At 40.2% G+C, this 17,022-nt stretch overlaps 2 pseudogenes; both read right to left on the bottom strand.

The window, feature by feature from the left end:
• Nucleotides 1-1,283: 1,283 nt before the first annotated feature.
• Nucleotides 1,284-7,299, bottom strand: LOC122136388 (annotated as a pseudogene).
• An 8,005-nt stretch (nt 7,300-15,304) lies between these two features.
• Nucleotides 15,305-17,022, bottom strand: part of LOC109074669 — a 37,590-nt pseudogene continuing 35,872 nt past the window's right edge.

The following is a 17,022-nucleotide window of genomic DNA, read 5'->3' on the forward strand; positions in this document are numbered from 1 at the left end:
GTGGCATGAAATCATAATTGCCCCACTCAATTTTATGTTGCCCTTCAATGAATGTTACTAGTCCTAGTCTATGATATGACTTCTCCCTGCTTTGCTTTCTTCTTTCGGCTGACCATATGGTAGGCTGGGGCAGTTGAGCCACAATCAACAGACAGATGGTAGACGTTACTGTTGCCAATCCAGTCCAACCCAATGATGGGACAAAAGACCAACACAAAATTGATTTGTGAGTGGTCGCAGGGGTTTGGAGTGCGTTTTGAATCGGCAATTGGCGCGTTTTCGGGCGGGACCTGACTAACTCTGAGCTTTCGTGCCCCCTGGGGCAGGTGTGTGAAAAGAAAGGTTTCCCCGGTAAACGACCTCCACTCGGGCTGCCAATTGGGTTGACATGGGACATTTCGCCCCCCACTTAGAGCCATGGGTGAGTCTAGTGACTCGGGATCCTCAAACAAGTAGTTGTTGTTCACAGTCCACGTGGGAGTTCACAAGCGTTTTAAATTTTTGGGGCGGGGGTCCTCAATCTCTGGCCGCTTGAGGTCCATCGTTTAAACTGCTGAAGAGAGTTTTTTAAGCTGTGACCTACCCTTGGATTCAAACTCACCTGCCAGTAACCTTCTAGAAATCCTTGAGAAAGTTATTTAGACTGTTCGGTAGTCTAATGTGGTTTTCGGGTTGGGGCTACCCTCTGCAAGAAAGTGGACTCGAGGATCAGAAGTGAGAACCCCTGCTTTGGGGCATCAACCCTATGAATGTACCTGATTTTGTAGTCAGCAAAGTTTCTCACAAAGCCCATAGCCCATGTTGGTTTTTTTTTGTGGTTGATGTGAGGTTTAATGCAATGAATTGGCCATGGGGTAAATATGAAGCAAACCCATTTGAACCGGCAACTCAGTTATGTTAGTGACCACTTTATTTATTTTGTTGGCAGCAACTGCAGTTTGAAGCATATGTTACAAAACATGTACCCTTTGTTCCTCGAGAAAGTGATTGATCGCTTGTTCTCTGAATTACTTGTTAACTTGTATCTTTTCCTGACCCAATTAAACACAGTAAATACCTTTTGAATTATGGCGTTAGCGGCACTGTTTTGCATTGCTAGGAAATTTGTCAAGATCAACTAAAAGCAATGATTTTGAAGAACTACATCTACGTTGGCTATCAGCTGACTCAATGAGAGCATCCCCCTCCTTGCGTCTTCGATATCGTCCTTCCTCAGACTCGCCCGTTTCGTCAGCGGTGGCATCTTGGTACTGTTGTTGGTACGTCTCGGACAACCAGGGCATTCATGTTGCTTTCTGCCTCTTGTGAACTCCATCTAGTCCATTCCCCTCGCCAGTGTACCAGTGCAGGAAAGCCTTGCGTCCTGAACAGTGGCGGTGAACTGCTCGTGAAATCCTGCGGAACGAGCTCTTGAATGGGCTGTGCTGTTGCGATGAAATGTAGCAGGACATTTTGAGCCCAACGGGTTGGGATTTCGCAGACCTGCCGTCTTGACTTATTTGTGATCCATCAACAAAAGTAGCTGCGTGTTCTTGTTCTGGATGCTCCAGCATACTGCTCGTCCACCTCGCTTCATGGACACATGCTCCGTCCACGGAAGATGGCTGCCCACGGTGAGGTAGCGACCGTGTCCGCGGGTCGCAGGCTGCCATCATGTTCTTGGCATCCAAACACTCTGCTGCTGTAGCTCTGGCACTGGAAAGAGCGCGGTACCTGCTGAGCTACCACGACTTGTCAGGGGCGCAAAATCCAGGCATGAAGAAGTGAGGTCGCGAGGAAAGGGCACCATGTTTTGAGACTGCCAGCGTTGGCTTGCGGAGGTCGGCATTAAGTTGAACACTTGGAAGCGCAGACAGTGGTGGACTGACTCCGCTCATTGTTTGCCTGAAACAAGGTGGTTCAGGTCGCCGTAAGTAGGTGTGATTGAGTTTAAGTGTGCGGAAGCAAATGTCGTAGAGTGCTTCGTTGTCAATGCAGAAGGTCTCGTCGGTGTTCTCCACCAGTTTGGTGCACCAGAGAAGCGTAGCATTGTAAGGGGCTCCCAACCACGGTGTCCGACACTTTGGGTGAAGGCATGACGGCTGAAAGTGTTCATGATGCGGTCGGGGTACTCCTCACGTTGGATCCTTGCTGATGCTGGGGGTGCCCATTCCAGACCCGGATGCCGTATCCGCCCCAGGGATTTGTTGATCTGGAAGCCCTTGAGGCAGTCACCCAGTTCTCGGAACTCTTTGGCTGTACCACATCCAGAACTGAGTCTACCTAGCTCTGCTCCCTCTGTGTAGTGTCCTTTGGCCCAATTTGTTGTCTCCAGCTTCCACTTTGACCTTAAAGAAAGCCCACGTGTCTGAGATAAACACCGAGGGTGATTTAAATTAACAAAATCCGGCTGGTTGGAGGAGGAGGATTAGTGTTCCATTCAAGGCGATCCCACGCCTTGCTCCCTCGAGAGTTACCTTCCATGCCCGATTTCAGTCCAACCCCAACCAAACACAGACCTGTAACAGCTAATAACGGTGGTCAAAGTTACTTGATAAGTACCCTGCAGGTGTTTTGGGGCAAGTTTGGTACTGAAGGTCTGCAGGACTATATCTCTCCATGAGCAAGTTTGTGTTTCCCCAACCCTGTTCCGGTGATGCACAACAGCAACGACAAAATTTTTCTAAACTTTTCCTAATCAAACCCTCTTTCCCTCATCAGCTTTTTTCGTTTGATGCCTTCAAGACTTAAAACCCTGAATGAGGTTAGTTTAAGGGAGCATTCAAATTTGTACTGTTGCGTGTGCCTCCAGAAAACAGGGTTTATGAATTGTTGTGTGTTGTTTTGTTGTTGTTGGTGTTGTTGTTTTTCTAAAGCTCGGGTCACCAAACTTGGTCCTGGAGGGCCGGTGTCCCTGCAGACTTTAAAATCCCACTTGTGTCCCCTCAACACACCTGCCCTGGAAGTCTCATGTATACCTAGCAAGACCTTCATTATCTTGTTTTCCGGTGTGTTTGATTCTGGTTGGAGCTAAACTCTTGCAGGGACATACGCCCCTTAGCACCGAGTTTGCCCCATTCCTGTTGCCAGGGCCTAAAGCTATGGTGGAACACAAAATATTCTAGAGCAACCGTTCTTAATTGGCTGAAATTCACTTCATTTAAGAACACGGATTTGCACTACATCACTATCTGCAGCGTCTTCACACACAGACAAAGCGTACCTTCAGATTGTAAATGGTTTATTTTAACCATAATCCAAGAAATTTGCCTAGTGTTCCAGGTCCTCTGCACAATTTAATGCCCTTTTGAATGGAACCGGTAATGCTTCCTTTTGAACTGGAAATCATTGCGGAATAACCTGTGATGTCCACGGGTTTGCAGGGCACCTAACAGTCGAAATGGAACAAACCTTTTCTGAAGTGATAAGAGAAACATACAAATGTGACAGAGCAGGGTGTTCACCGAAAGCCCGGATTAAAAAAACCCCAGTGCTAAGTTTGCTCTCGAAGCTATATGCCAATTTTTCTCTCAGTGGAACAACAACATTTTTCTACACGGTATCATCTCCGGTTTTTCAATTATGGGGATGGATGTGGGCTGCCTGAGCTGACAAAAACAGCACCATAAAAGTAAGTCCAGACGATGTGTTTCTGGCTGTTTACGGGAATGGATGGAGAATGTATGTCCACTATTTAGAGCACAGTTTTCCTCTTTCACCAAGTTCTCCAATCTCCTTCAAATTTGGACTGTAAAGTTGCAACAAGTTTGAGCATAGCATCAAAGAGGGTTGGGGAATGCGATAAACCTGGTTTTAAACAATAAACCCAGATGTTTGTTGTAAGAATTAGGTGTATGATCCACTCCATCTTGTGGTAAAATTCAGCAATATACCAAGCAGCAAAAGTTTTTCCTTCTTCGTTCAGGGTGGTAAACAAAATGTAAAAATACTTGAACCATCATTTTACTGTTTGAATAATCCAATGCCACTTATGCTGTTGGAGTGGTGTTTAGATCAGATCCCTTTTTAAGCTGTCCTGGGTTACCCTCCTCAATGCATGCTTTGGATGTCGCTTCTTTCGTCTCCTACAACTGATTCAACCTCATCAGCTCATTACTAAGAGATCGTAAGACTTGAATAGAGTTGGACGAACTGTACAGTGTTAGCGGGATTTGCGCACTGAAGTTGTTTTCCGGCCAAAAAACAGCTCCAAGCATGACCAGATTGTAGTAAAAAAATGATACAATACATTTCTTTTTGGATTCTTGCTTAATATATCTACCTGATCCTTAAGTCTTTGAAAGTATACTGTACAACCTGACAATGTGTGTGGATGGAACACATTCAGTGCCACGAACGCTATCTAGTGGGGTCCTTCAATTACTAGCATGTCCTGCGTGTTTTGCATGGGTCCTCACCGACTTAGAAAAAACTGTGCTGCTTTGCTGATGTGGATCGAAGATGCTTTTTTTTTTTTTTTTTTTTGTTTTGCTTATGCATGTGCAATATTGGGGTTGAATTGCACGCATGACTGAGGGTTTCGAGCCACGGCAAGTGTAGGATTTTCCAGTGAATAACGAGCAGATCCTGGTATTCTCATCTTGTGAGTGTTCTAAAGCTTTAGAAGATATGGAATATTGCACATAAATTTTATCGGCTGCTTTTAAATGGTGCTTTTTCATCACTTCTCAGCATCTTCGTAGAGCCCAGTTTATATATTAATAAAACAACAAAGGAAGGAGATTTTATAGTTTAAAGTCTTTGGCCTCTTTATTTGTACAGGATTTAATAAGGGGATTAATAATGTTTAAATAACATAACCAACACAAAATTTATCTGGCCTGAAGATTTTGTCCAATGGGGCCAGAGTCGGACCGAGTCCAGGGTCCAGGTTCCAGGTCCACCAGGATGGCACGAGGGACAATTTGTTTCCTCCTGTGACATAAAATGTTTGGTATAACCATCCAAAGGCTGAAACAGGCAGATCTAAAAAAACAGATTCAGTTTCATATTCATGAATTTGAAAATTCATATCAATTTGATTTTTTTCAGTTGGTGCATGGAATACATATAGACTAATTATAAATTAATGTAATGCATAAATTATTTCCTACTACGATTGTTATGATGTATCTGTACAGTAAATAGCTGACCCTCTTTAAATAAGTGCTGCATCATCAAATCTTCCCTGCCCTGCTCCACCCTTTTCAAGACAATAGCAGCTACACATAAACGGTGTTTCGCTCTACAACCATAAAAGCACATCTGGTTTGTTTTGAGAATGAGTGGTGCCATATATCCCACAATGGTGAATTGCATTCACATAGGCTTACGATGGATTGATGTGTTAAACCCCCCCAGAAATGCAAGGTCAAAATTTGTCATCTTTTAAGCAACCGTGGACAAAAAGATGATCCGTACTTAAGTCTGATGAAAACCTTAAACCAATCTAAAAATTTGAAAATCTATACTGTAGGGCCTATAAGGCGGTGGCCAGGAGATGACCTCGCCCTCTTGTAAACCAATCAATCCATACCTGACAGCTGCGGTCCTAGAATCGAGGGGAGCACGAAGCTGTTCAAAACCATGATCTAATAAAGTGCCTACAGTATATCTCAATCTAAAATACAGACCTGACATATACAGTATCATCACTGACATCAATTGCTTACCACCTGCCTCAGTGTAATACACATTTATCCTCTCCAGCTGCAGTTCACTTGTCACCCTGGCTGATACCTGCCAGTGGGGGTCGTCCCGTGCTCATCAACTGCACACCTCCCAAAACTGAAATGCAACAACTGTTTCACATCTGAATAGCTACATCAACGTCCATCCACATTTTCGTTACTCAATGATGCAGCATTTTTCCCTCATTTGCAGTGATTTTCTGAGTCCAGCACAGAGCCACTGCAGACCTTCACCACAACCCATTCAGATCAGAAGAATGCCACCTGACAAAACAACAAGCACTTACAGGATTTTGCTCTGCAATTTATAGCTAAGTATTCGTAAAACATTGCATTTTCTAATTTTAACAGTAAAAAATTTAAGATACTGCCTTCATAGCGAATCTACTAAACGGCTAATGTGATGTATATAATCTTTACTTGGGGCACCGATCTGGTTGCCGCACTAGTCCCGGCCTGAATATGTAGCGATTTTTCCCTGCATTGTGCATCTGTGGCGATAAGGATTGTGCGGATGCGCAGCGTGTGTTCCCCTGCCGCTGGTATAGTCTGCTTCTGTCTGCCTCAGTCTCGGTGCTGCTCAGCCTCTCTCATTCTTTCGCTCTCGGCTCGCATCTTCTCTTCATCCGGCTAGCCAATCACCGAGTGTTCGCACCGGTTTGAACAGGCAGTGGACGACGTTGGGCTGCAGCAATCGCGTGTTTTCTTCGTGCACACACGCTGACTCCAGCGTTTTACGGCAATAACTGCCAGTAAAACACACCAAATCTGTGCCGATCAAAATGTTGATTGGGGGGGGAATTGAGGATGTATATAGGTTAGTTAGTAATTCCTAGTGTTGTTTCTATTTAATAGACGGTTCTGGTTGTTTATCTGTAGATATTAAAAAAATGAAAAATTTAGATTTATCATAACTTTTATACATAACTACACTTAACATAAATCAGCCACATCAGAAGCCGAATATGGTTATCATTTTAAATAGATTTGGTTGCCTGGCTTCATTAAAAATTCCGAGAAGTGGTTTAAAAAAATCGAATGTGCTCGAAAATTAGTTATTTTAACTCGGCTAGTGGATTGGCCAAACCTTCACATTTTGCGATAATGTAGACTACAACCATATTTTGTAGGTGATACATGTTATATTATGCATGGAATAATTGTCTAAAAAAGAAAAAAACACTGTGTTGCCTTGGGCCCAATTTCATACTATCATTAAATGTGAAAAATGTTTTTACATTTTTTCAAATATTTTTGCATAATTTGGACAACCATCTTAATCTTGAAATCTCCACAATTGATATTCACTCTTATTACATGACCAGATTAAACCATAACCCGATGTGTGTAGCGAAATGATTTGAATTTCCCCCAGAGAAATGTCCAACACTCGGTTTAAAAATGTCTGTTGCGTGATGTGATGAAGGCTTTCCACACAACCACTATTACTGATATCTGTTCATATTTCTCGTTGTGAATCTGTTTGCGCTGCAGCTGTGAGGGTGTGAAGCCAGCAGTGGATAGGTTTTACAGTCCTCTGTCTCTCTGGGCGATGGTTAGGACTGCGGGTCAGGAGGACAGGCCATAGTGTTTAGCTTAAAGTGTTCCCAGCAGACTCACGTAACTGCATTTTTACTAGTAAGAATTCAGTTAGAGAGCTCTTCTAATTCAATTATTAATAGTAACAAATTATTATTATAGAGCTCTTAATTCTTACTAGTAACAAATTCCAATTCAAGAGCTCTACCATGACTTTTCTAGTCATATGTCTATGCAAAGCCGTTTTCGCTTAAATTCGTGTGCCCAGCATACCGTGCTGGTAACTGCATTTTTACTAGTAAGAATTCAGTTAGAGAGCTCTCTAATTCAATTATTACTAGTAACAATTATTATTATAGAGCTCTCTAATTCTTACTAGTAACAATTCCAATTAGAGAGCTCTACAAATGAATTTTTACTAGTCATATGTCTATGGCAAGCTGTTTTAGCTTAAATGTTTCCCAGCATTACTCGTCGTAATTGCATTTTTACTAGTAAGAATTCAATTAGAGAGCGCTATAATTAAATTCTTACTAGTAACGATTAATATTATAGAGCTTTCTAATTCTTACTAGTAACAATTCCAATTAGAGAGCTCTACAAATGAATTTTTACTAGTCATATATTATCAAGTACCAACATTTCCGTTTACCCTCTCTTTGTAGCTATAACCTGAGCACCTTACAGTTGAGGATGCTTAATATTTGTTTTTTAAGGCAACTCGGGAAATGTCTTGCTTATGTGTGTGTGTTTGTGTTGTTTACAAGTAAATTTAAGTTGCACATTTTTTTTTCTTTTTACAGGGACAACGTGTTTCTGTGAGTCTGATACTTGATGAAGGTAAGTTTTGCATTTATGTCTAAATAAAGAATATCAACCATACAGTATCATTATTAATATACCCACTTTGAATGCCGGAATTTTTCCCTCTAATTCTATCGTAGACACTAGTTCGATCAGTGTCGGGTCATAGGCTGAATAGGTAGGAAGGCGAAGACATCAGTATTTAATATTGTCTTTCCTAACCGTTTCTGGACCTCAAAAATGTTTTAGGTTGCGTTGCTGCCAATGAAGGTTCTAAAGCCCTCGGATTTCAACAAAAATAATCCTCATTGTGGGCCAAGATGAACGAAGGTCTTATGGGTTTGAAACTTTATGAGGGGTGAACAATTGAGGACAGAATTTTCATTTTTGGTTGAACAAACCTTTATAACAGTGTACCGTAGGTACACAGTTTTTGTTTTGTCTGCTGCCACCTCATCACTTACATTTTGTAGTCTTCAGAAAGCCAAACCTCTATCACACCTCATCAACAATCAGCTACCCTGCCACTGCCGCCCGGCAGGTTTGCTGCTATTTTATTAACTTGGTGAAATGTGTTGCTGCTAATAGTGCTTGTAGAGAGCGGTCTGAGTATACAACTTCAGCAGCCTATGATGTTAAAATGTGAAGTTTGATTTGTGTTAGCGATCTCAATCAACTTGCATCATCATATTTGCCATCGATTTTCGACAAGCTGTGAGTACATTATTTACATTCCTATTACTCACAGAAGCTTTACAGGGAAACTGTTTCAAACAAATGTTGTAGTATATTGTTTTTTATCTATATCTAAATAAAGTTTACATAATCATAACTCGAGGAACATTTGTGCTAAACACTTGCAGAACTTAAGTTAAGAGCAACAAATATTAGCAAAGTCCATGAACTTCAAATAAAGTAATTCAGCACTAGGCAAGATTTAACTTCTGAGTTGAAATGACTTGTACTTTTAAGTTGATTTCACTTAAAATTTTAAGGCAGCCACAAAACTTACGTTTTTTAGTTGAAACGGATGATTTTTTTTTTTCAAGCAGCTTGTTCAGTAAAGCAGCTTTTAATGATGAATAACAGTGCTTAGGCTCGATTTGATCTAATGCTGATAATATTGTAGGCCATCATGACTGAAAATCATTTGCAAAATGATTATGCTTTACAGAGAAGAAACATAAGTAGTCTATGTAGCTATACAAGGATTATTTATTTTAAAAGGTGAATTCACACTTGCACGAAGACATCTTGTTATAAATGTATACTCAGAAATATGCATATTTAATTACTGGACATTAAAATGCCTGTTTTTGTTAAGCTTTGGGTGGGGGGTTAATAGCATTTTCCACTCACACAATAATGCAGTGGGGTCTGTTATTAGAGAAAGCTTGATACTGCATGATGAAGCCTGTTAGAATGCCTCTATAATTCAAGTTATGAGGGCAAAAATATCCCTTTATGAGTATTTGATATGTATATTTATAACATCTGATATAGTTAAATCATGTCACACAAGCAAGAGTGGAGTTTTTCTGAATATCGAAGCGCCGCGAGGATGATGTTGAATGTGATGTTGATTTATACAGTTCAACAACCAAGAAGTGTATGAGTTATATTTTTGGACACAATATTGTCTGTTTTTGTTTCAACATAGCACAAAACAGGCCTGGGAACAAATCCAGAGAGAAGAACTGTTACACGCCCTCAGAGAAACATGTTTTTGTACTTGAACTGCGGGCAAGCTTTTTAAATGAATTACTCATGCTGCCACACATACCCGCCCATATCCAGACACTGGGTTCCAGCACAAACACACACACTAAAACATTGAAAAAATCCCCCAAAATACTGCTGTTGTTATTATTGTATTATTGTTATTATTTTACCTTAAATATCTAATTCAAAAAGGAGAGAAAAAGATCTCATGTACGTTACAGCATGATGCCAAACACCAAAATGAGATGATATTTTGTCCGGGCAAAAGCTATTTTCAAGACTATGCTCTTTATGTTCATTTTTGTAGAATTGGATCTAAGGGTCTTGAATAAAGAAATAATAATAATAATAATAACACAATATAAAAGGTGTGAATTAATGAAGTGATTAAATATTAAAACAAACCTTTCCAAACGGTCATCTCACTCTTATGGTCACTCCCACACAATGAAAATGCCATCAGTTCATCCTTATGGGGCTTTTATTTTGAAGTGTATCCCCACAGGTGGGATTTGGAAGGAAATGGATCACAAATCTGTTTTGCATCTACTGAATACAACTTTTACTAGTAAGAACACAATAGTAGAGCTTCTGTAACAAGATTTCTTACTAGAATTGAATTGAATGGTAGAGAGCTCTCTAATTGAATTTGTTATTTAGTAAAAAATGCAATTACGACAAGTAATGCTAGGAACAACAGAAAAAAAGATACAAAAGCTGGCAATAGGGGCGTACCTTTTCAAAAGGTACGCTTTTTGTACCTTTTAGGTGCTACTATGTACACTTTAGGTATTTATATGTATCTTTAAGGTACTAATATGGACTCTTTAGGTACCAAGTTGTACCTTTTTTTTTTTTCAGGGTATATCATGCACTTGAAAGGATTTTTTATGCTGGCAATAAGCCATGCATTTGTATTTTTTTGTCATATCTCTCTTCACAAATCAATGCAATATTGTGGTGAATAGAGCTTATAGGCATATTAGATGAAACATTGAAATTAATGTGAATTTTAAACGAACTAACGTTGTGAGGGACAACGCTTCAGTTGCGCGAGCACGGTCCTAGATCATGTCATTTCTTTTTGTCTACTGATTTTTTTTTTCTTTTCGCGAAGATATTTCCTCGCCAATGAAGAATTGGTTGTTTAACAACAGTACAATCCACTGAAGACACCGCACGGCTGTGTCCCTTCGGTTATCTTCATTAAAAGTTACCTGGTTCGACCGCCATCCATCTGCAGGAAATGTTTCCTATCCTATTTATATTGCTATAGTAGTATATATATATATAATTATGCGGATATTATTCTGTAGACTGTATTTTATCAGTGAACATATTTTTACAATATCTACTGGAAATGTAAACCAATAACACGTCAGTATTTTATCTAATAACGTATGACTTGGTCATTAATATGACTTTATATGAAGATGCAGTACTATGCTAAAAATCATATATTAAAACCCCGAAACAATCAATTTGCTAGATTATCGATCCTCAGCAATTTTATTTTGGCATTCTGAGGAATAATGTATTAAATACCCTTTTTCGCTATACATATACTTCTCAAGATATCACAAATTGAATTTAAAGAGTTTGCATTTTCGGTTCTCTGGGCGATATTCATTTTTCCTCGATCACACTGTGATCAGATTAATAGCTTTAAAAAGAGGTCAGTTTGATGTGGTTCACATCTAGCGGTTGGATCTGGTACGGGAAGGGCACCTAGCTGTTAAACACTGCACCTGTTCTCTATTGTTATTAACGTCAACCTTCCATGTAGCTATGCATAAGACTGGCAAGTCAAGTGATTCTACCTGAAAGCAAAGAATATTGTTCTTATTAGGGGTGACACTTGTGCGCGAGTTGCCTATGGAAGGAGTCAAATTAATGAATAATTCATAATGTCGAGTGTCAAAATAGTGAGCTGAGGAATTCAGCGCTTTGTGGAGGAAGAGATCTGGCCCCAAAACACACCTTCTCCAAGTAAATAACCACAAATAATTTCTAGCTACGCAAGCTCAAATTCACGTGTCTTTAATTACAATCTTGACACTTTAGATCGCAAGTATGCATTTCTTTCTCAGCATTGCTGCGATAAGCAATCTAGCAGGCAAATCAGCAGTTTGAATAATCTTGCTGAGTGAAGTTTTGTATATTTGGAAACTAATGTGGTTCAATGGCACAAGCACTGAATGTAAAACTATTGCTTTCATAAATATTGTTATAAGAGTAACAATAAAGAGCTCATGTTAAGCATGCACTGGCTGAAGATTCACTTCAGTATTTGCACACTTGTGTAAATATTGTTCTGGCCTTATCTTTCTCCAAATCTTAGCTGGGAAATCTAGGTTAGGTTTCATTAAATGCCGAATCCCTTTTTGGGACTTAAAAAACGTGAGTCTTTATATTGCTTTAAACAGTTTAGGACAAATCCTCAAAGCCAAATCATGCTAACAAATTCACATCAGCGACTGTAAATGTAAAAAGTGTGATTTTTTCTTTCAGGATTGTTCTTTTGTTGTAACACATGCTTGAAAGATAGATGACTCCATCATCACTCATAGTAATGTATATATCAAATGTAACAGCAGTAGCAAAGCTAAAGCAGGTCACAGATACAGCAGAAAGCCATGAGTATATTTGAGAGAAAATGCCCATTATTAGGAGAAAAGAGCTTCGAAATCTGAAAGTGACAAAAATGATCAAAAACCTTTCTACAAATTTTACATACTTTAGAGGCAATAATACTATTTATTGAAGTAAAAGAAACTAAATATATAAGCTGGAATGATTAAGAATATGCCACAATCCTTCGAAAAACATTCTTTTTCATTCTATCAAAGTAATGGTAGGTTTGGTGCAAGTACATGTCGAAATGATAAAGATAATTTAGCCAGACTTATGAATGAGCAGAGACCCACCTGATACCATATTTTAGGGTAATTAATTAGTATTAAATATTAGTATTTTTGACTGATTTTTAACAATTTAAAAAATCTGAAATGTTTTAAACTCATGGCAGGGGTGCACATTTTAAATATATTATTGCTGTGGGTATAAATGTACCACAAATGAAAGATGACAATTGTAGTCATTCCTCCAATTATTATTTGTTCTCATTACTTCAACGTCATTCATTGAAAGTTTCATTTTTTTCATGTTCACATGCTTTTTTTTTTTTTTTTTGTTACTGTGAACAATAAAGTGCCACAGACATGGTAACAAAATACCAATGGGCATACACTCATGATAAAGACGCAAGTAACCTAAAATCTTTTTTTTTAAGCCAGTCAGTACCACTGTACATCAGTACCACAGTAGCATAAATTACAAAAGTTTTCACACATTCACAATACGTCCTGTTGCATACACTTGATTGAGTGTATTGTGGTTGAACACACAGCCATGGAAATTACATCATCTGCTTATCCCTTAAAATTACCCCCCACAGAATCTAGTGATTAGCTTAAAAACATTAGCAATAAAACACACCACACAAAATACCATTTGAGCAGTCTCTGTGTAGTGTCTATTTTACATCAGGTTTGGAAATATGCATATCTGTCTGCACTTATTCTTCTTCTGAACACAGGAAGCTGGTGTTTCTTGACACCTAATTCATGAAGTATTTGCCTTCCACTTCCAAAGACACATTGGCAAACATTTCCAATGTTAAATATACAGTGATTGGGCTTCCCTTTGATGCACAGGACTTCACAGATGCCATATTCCTACCTGAATATATCTTAAAATTGAATAGACTTTAATTACAGAAATAAATTGAGAGAAAATTACTGTGCACCAATCACATTTGACTAATGTGATGATCCTGCACTGTTAAGCTCATTATCATCAAAACAAAGTGTATATCAGTAGATTACTTGACTATATGAGAGTTCTCGATTGGGAACTCGTCATCATTGGCCTCCGTGTTATTAATAACACAAGCTCAATGATAACACATGGAAATTTGGATCTAGCTGCCCTAAAAAGCAGTTACTGGCACCACAGTACTGGTCCGTTCTCACACAGAATATGCCTTTACATCTAAAAATTGCCTCCTCCGCAGCTGTTTCCATCAAATTAAACAATTGCCATGCCAACTTGGGACTATCAGCAAAGCTTGCAACTCTGCTCCGCCTCAGAATTGATCTGATTGGTCCACTGTTTGGAACTGGCTTGTTGATGAGCGGCACTGCGTGTAAAGTTGAAAATCTTTTTGACACCTCATCTGGGAACGGTGATAGTCAGTGCCAATAGTCTTGTGGGCAGCGCATCGCGGACAGATAGCTGCTTATTGCACTTCAGGTATCCCGAAGTTCGAAGTCCTGGCTCTCGGACCTTCTCCTAATCTAATCCCCCCTCTCTCTCCCACTTTGGCTTTCGGACTAATAACTGTCCTTCCATACTACCGCCAAAAATCATGTGCAAGATGCGTCATACACATCCATCAACCGTTTTTACATAGCAAAACAATGTAAATAGAAAAACGCGATCTCAGTGAACGGCCCCTAAGAAGGCTGTTTAAGCCATTGAAGCCAAATCGATAGTAAAAACGCTTGGAGCATCAACCCTTATGGTTGTTCCCTTTCAGTCAAATCCTTTTAGGACCTTCTCCTTGCATTTTCGCCATTCTAGGGTCATGGCCTGCTGGAAAATAAAAAATACTTCTAACAATGATCGGCATGAGCCCCCATGACAAGAATTCCTTTTCTTGATATAATGCTGCAACCAAGTCTTTGTAGAGCGAACGTGTTCCGGCTGGTGCAAGATTGCCCCCTGGCATTGCTGGTTTCTGTGATGTAAAAATCGACGCCTGGTAGGCTGTACCTGAGTCAATCGGTGAGGATACAGTCAAGTTCGGCCATAAGTGGGTGGCTGGATTCGGAAAAAAAAAAAAAAAGTAAAACAGATCAGTGGTTTTTGGCATGAGGTTCATCTGAACCCACAGTGGCAAGAATAGAAGTACCATGTACTTAAGGTTGGCTCCACACGGCTGGTGAAGGGGGGCTATATTCTATGGAGGTAATCGCAGGTTAGCTTACTAAAATGTACACAATGGAGCTGCCGGGATCGGCATGCGAAGAAAAGGATTTTCGAGCTGGGATGGCATTAACTTGGACCAGACTGGTCCGTGGGCCCCGTATTGGTGGTAAAGACAGGTCTGTTGGGGAAGATGGCAGAATTTCAGTGACGAGGTGAATGGGAGAGTCTATGGAGGAGAGAGGGAGTAATGTTGTTTGTTAAAGGCTGGAGTGGGGTGATTGTCCAGTGGCTACGCAGAGAGGAAAAGCTTTGGGTGGGACCTGCTTAGGGCCCACTTCCAGTTAGTGCATGTGCTGGAGATCATTAGCAAGAGTCAAGGGGAATTCAGCAGCTGTTGTACCGCATTTCTAAAAGTGAAGGATTCTGGAGATTGGAAGAAGTGGGGGACTCCAGGGTTGGATCGGTGATCACAGTTGAAGAAGGCAGAATGGCGGGGGGATTCTGCTTTAGGTGTCTGAAAGCAATTCATAGCTGCATTTGTTTGACGTGTTTGGGAATAGAGGCAAGGAGAGGAGGCTCTACGGATTAGGTAGAGGTTCCCGGCTGGATGCAGATCGGGATGCTCTTGCTGGATTTTCTCCGGCTCGTGGGTAGAGGTCAGTGACTTTCATACTGAATAGCTGTGCCTGGACGGGGGCATCCATGACACTGAAGATCACGGCGGATAGGCTGTGTGAGCCATCGTTGAAAAATAGCAGTAGGCTGCTTCATGGAGAGCGGTGTGGATCGCCTACCCTCGCATACTCTCCTCTCCGTCTTGGTCCCGCAAACGTTGCTCGCCCGGTTTGCGAGGTGGCAGTAACGGTTGGGGGGTGTAGCTTTCACCGTCCCCTAACGTTTCTGGAAGAGGCCGATTGCGAGTCTCGGGCAGCAGCAAGATGCAAATGATGCAGATAAGAGTGCAGCGAAGCGAAAATGATGTGATGCAGAAAATATCGCTCTGGTTATGCAGCTCCATGATGGGTGCGTCAGCATGCCGCGTCCAGCACTAGCCAGGACGAGGCCCTGAACCGCCACCCTAGACAGCACACAAAACAAACAAGGACAAGACATTTATCAAAACACTGGCAAACAAGTGCCCCTATTATGGATTTTTGAAAATTACTTTTCATGCAGTGTGTAACACAGCTCTAAGTGAATGAGCACATCCCGCAAAGTTTTTAAATCTAAGGGTACACCGATGTATAAGTTATTGTTTCTCAAAGAAGAGTCGACACTGAATCATTGAAACAGGTCATTTTTTAAAACCAATCCCAAGCCGTTTCATGTTGACGTCAACGCAAATATTAGCAATGCCCTTACTTGTTTTCAGACTTAGAGCTTTGGTTTTCCGATTTGGTCCTGAATGAAAATGCAAAATTCATTCTTAAAATAGCTGTTTCCCCAGTAATGACTGTAAACAGCACTGCGCTCACAAATGCTGCTTTTATTATGAAATGGAAATGAAATCGACCAATCCCTGCAGATTAGCGTCATGCAAAAGGAGGGGTTTGGAAAAATGAATCGCTGAGTGAATCATTTAGAATTCGCTGAGCAAGTAAGGTAAAAATAAATGCATATTATAAGACAATGAATAAATAGTGTTTTTTGACCTTGCATGCATGTCAACCTGTAGTTGGAGACTCCCAAAACCAAAATATGAACCTTTCATAACCCATAATAGGGGCACTTTAAATATCAAAGGGGTTTTAAGGCACATTTTATCATCTGGCATAACTGGAATAAAATATCCACAAAAAGCAACTATGAAAATAAGCACTAGGGTCAGCCACACCCAGATTTACAAATTGGATGCAAATTACACTACAATACAAACAAGAAAGATCTTTGACCTTTTTGATTTTTTTCCCCATAATCTTAAAAGTCCTCCATGTGGTTTAGCTCACCTAATCACAGTTGGGGTGATTTCAGCACAAAAAAAGATGCTTAGGTTGCTGACAGCGTGGGAGGAGAACATGCCAATGATGGAGAAAGCCATTGAAAAGTTGGAGTTCAGCGTACCAGAGTTGTCTGTGGAGAGTGAGAAAGACAACATGGTGAGTCATTTACTAATTTTTTCTCTCAAAAAGAAACATCACAATATAAAAATGGTGTATAGCTCATAAAAAAATCTTTCCACCAAATGTGCATGTAATGATATTTATTGAAATAATGCTGAAAGTGGGGTATCTTGAAAAATTATAATTTTTCAATGTTTTTATTTTAAATTATTTTTTGTGTCCATTCATTGCTTATT

This window comes from Cyprinus carpio, chromosome B2, assembly GCF_018340385.1.
Source record: "Cyprinus carpio isolate SPL01 chromosome B2, ASM1834038v1, whole genome shotgun sequence".
Taxonomy (NCBI): domain Eukaryota; kingdom Metazoa; phylum Chordata; class Actinopteri; order Cypriniformes; family Cyprinidae; genus Cyprinus; species Cyprinus carpio.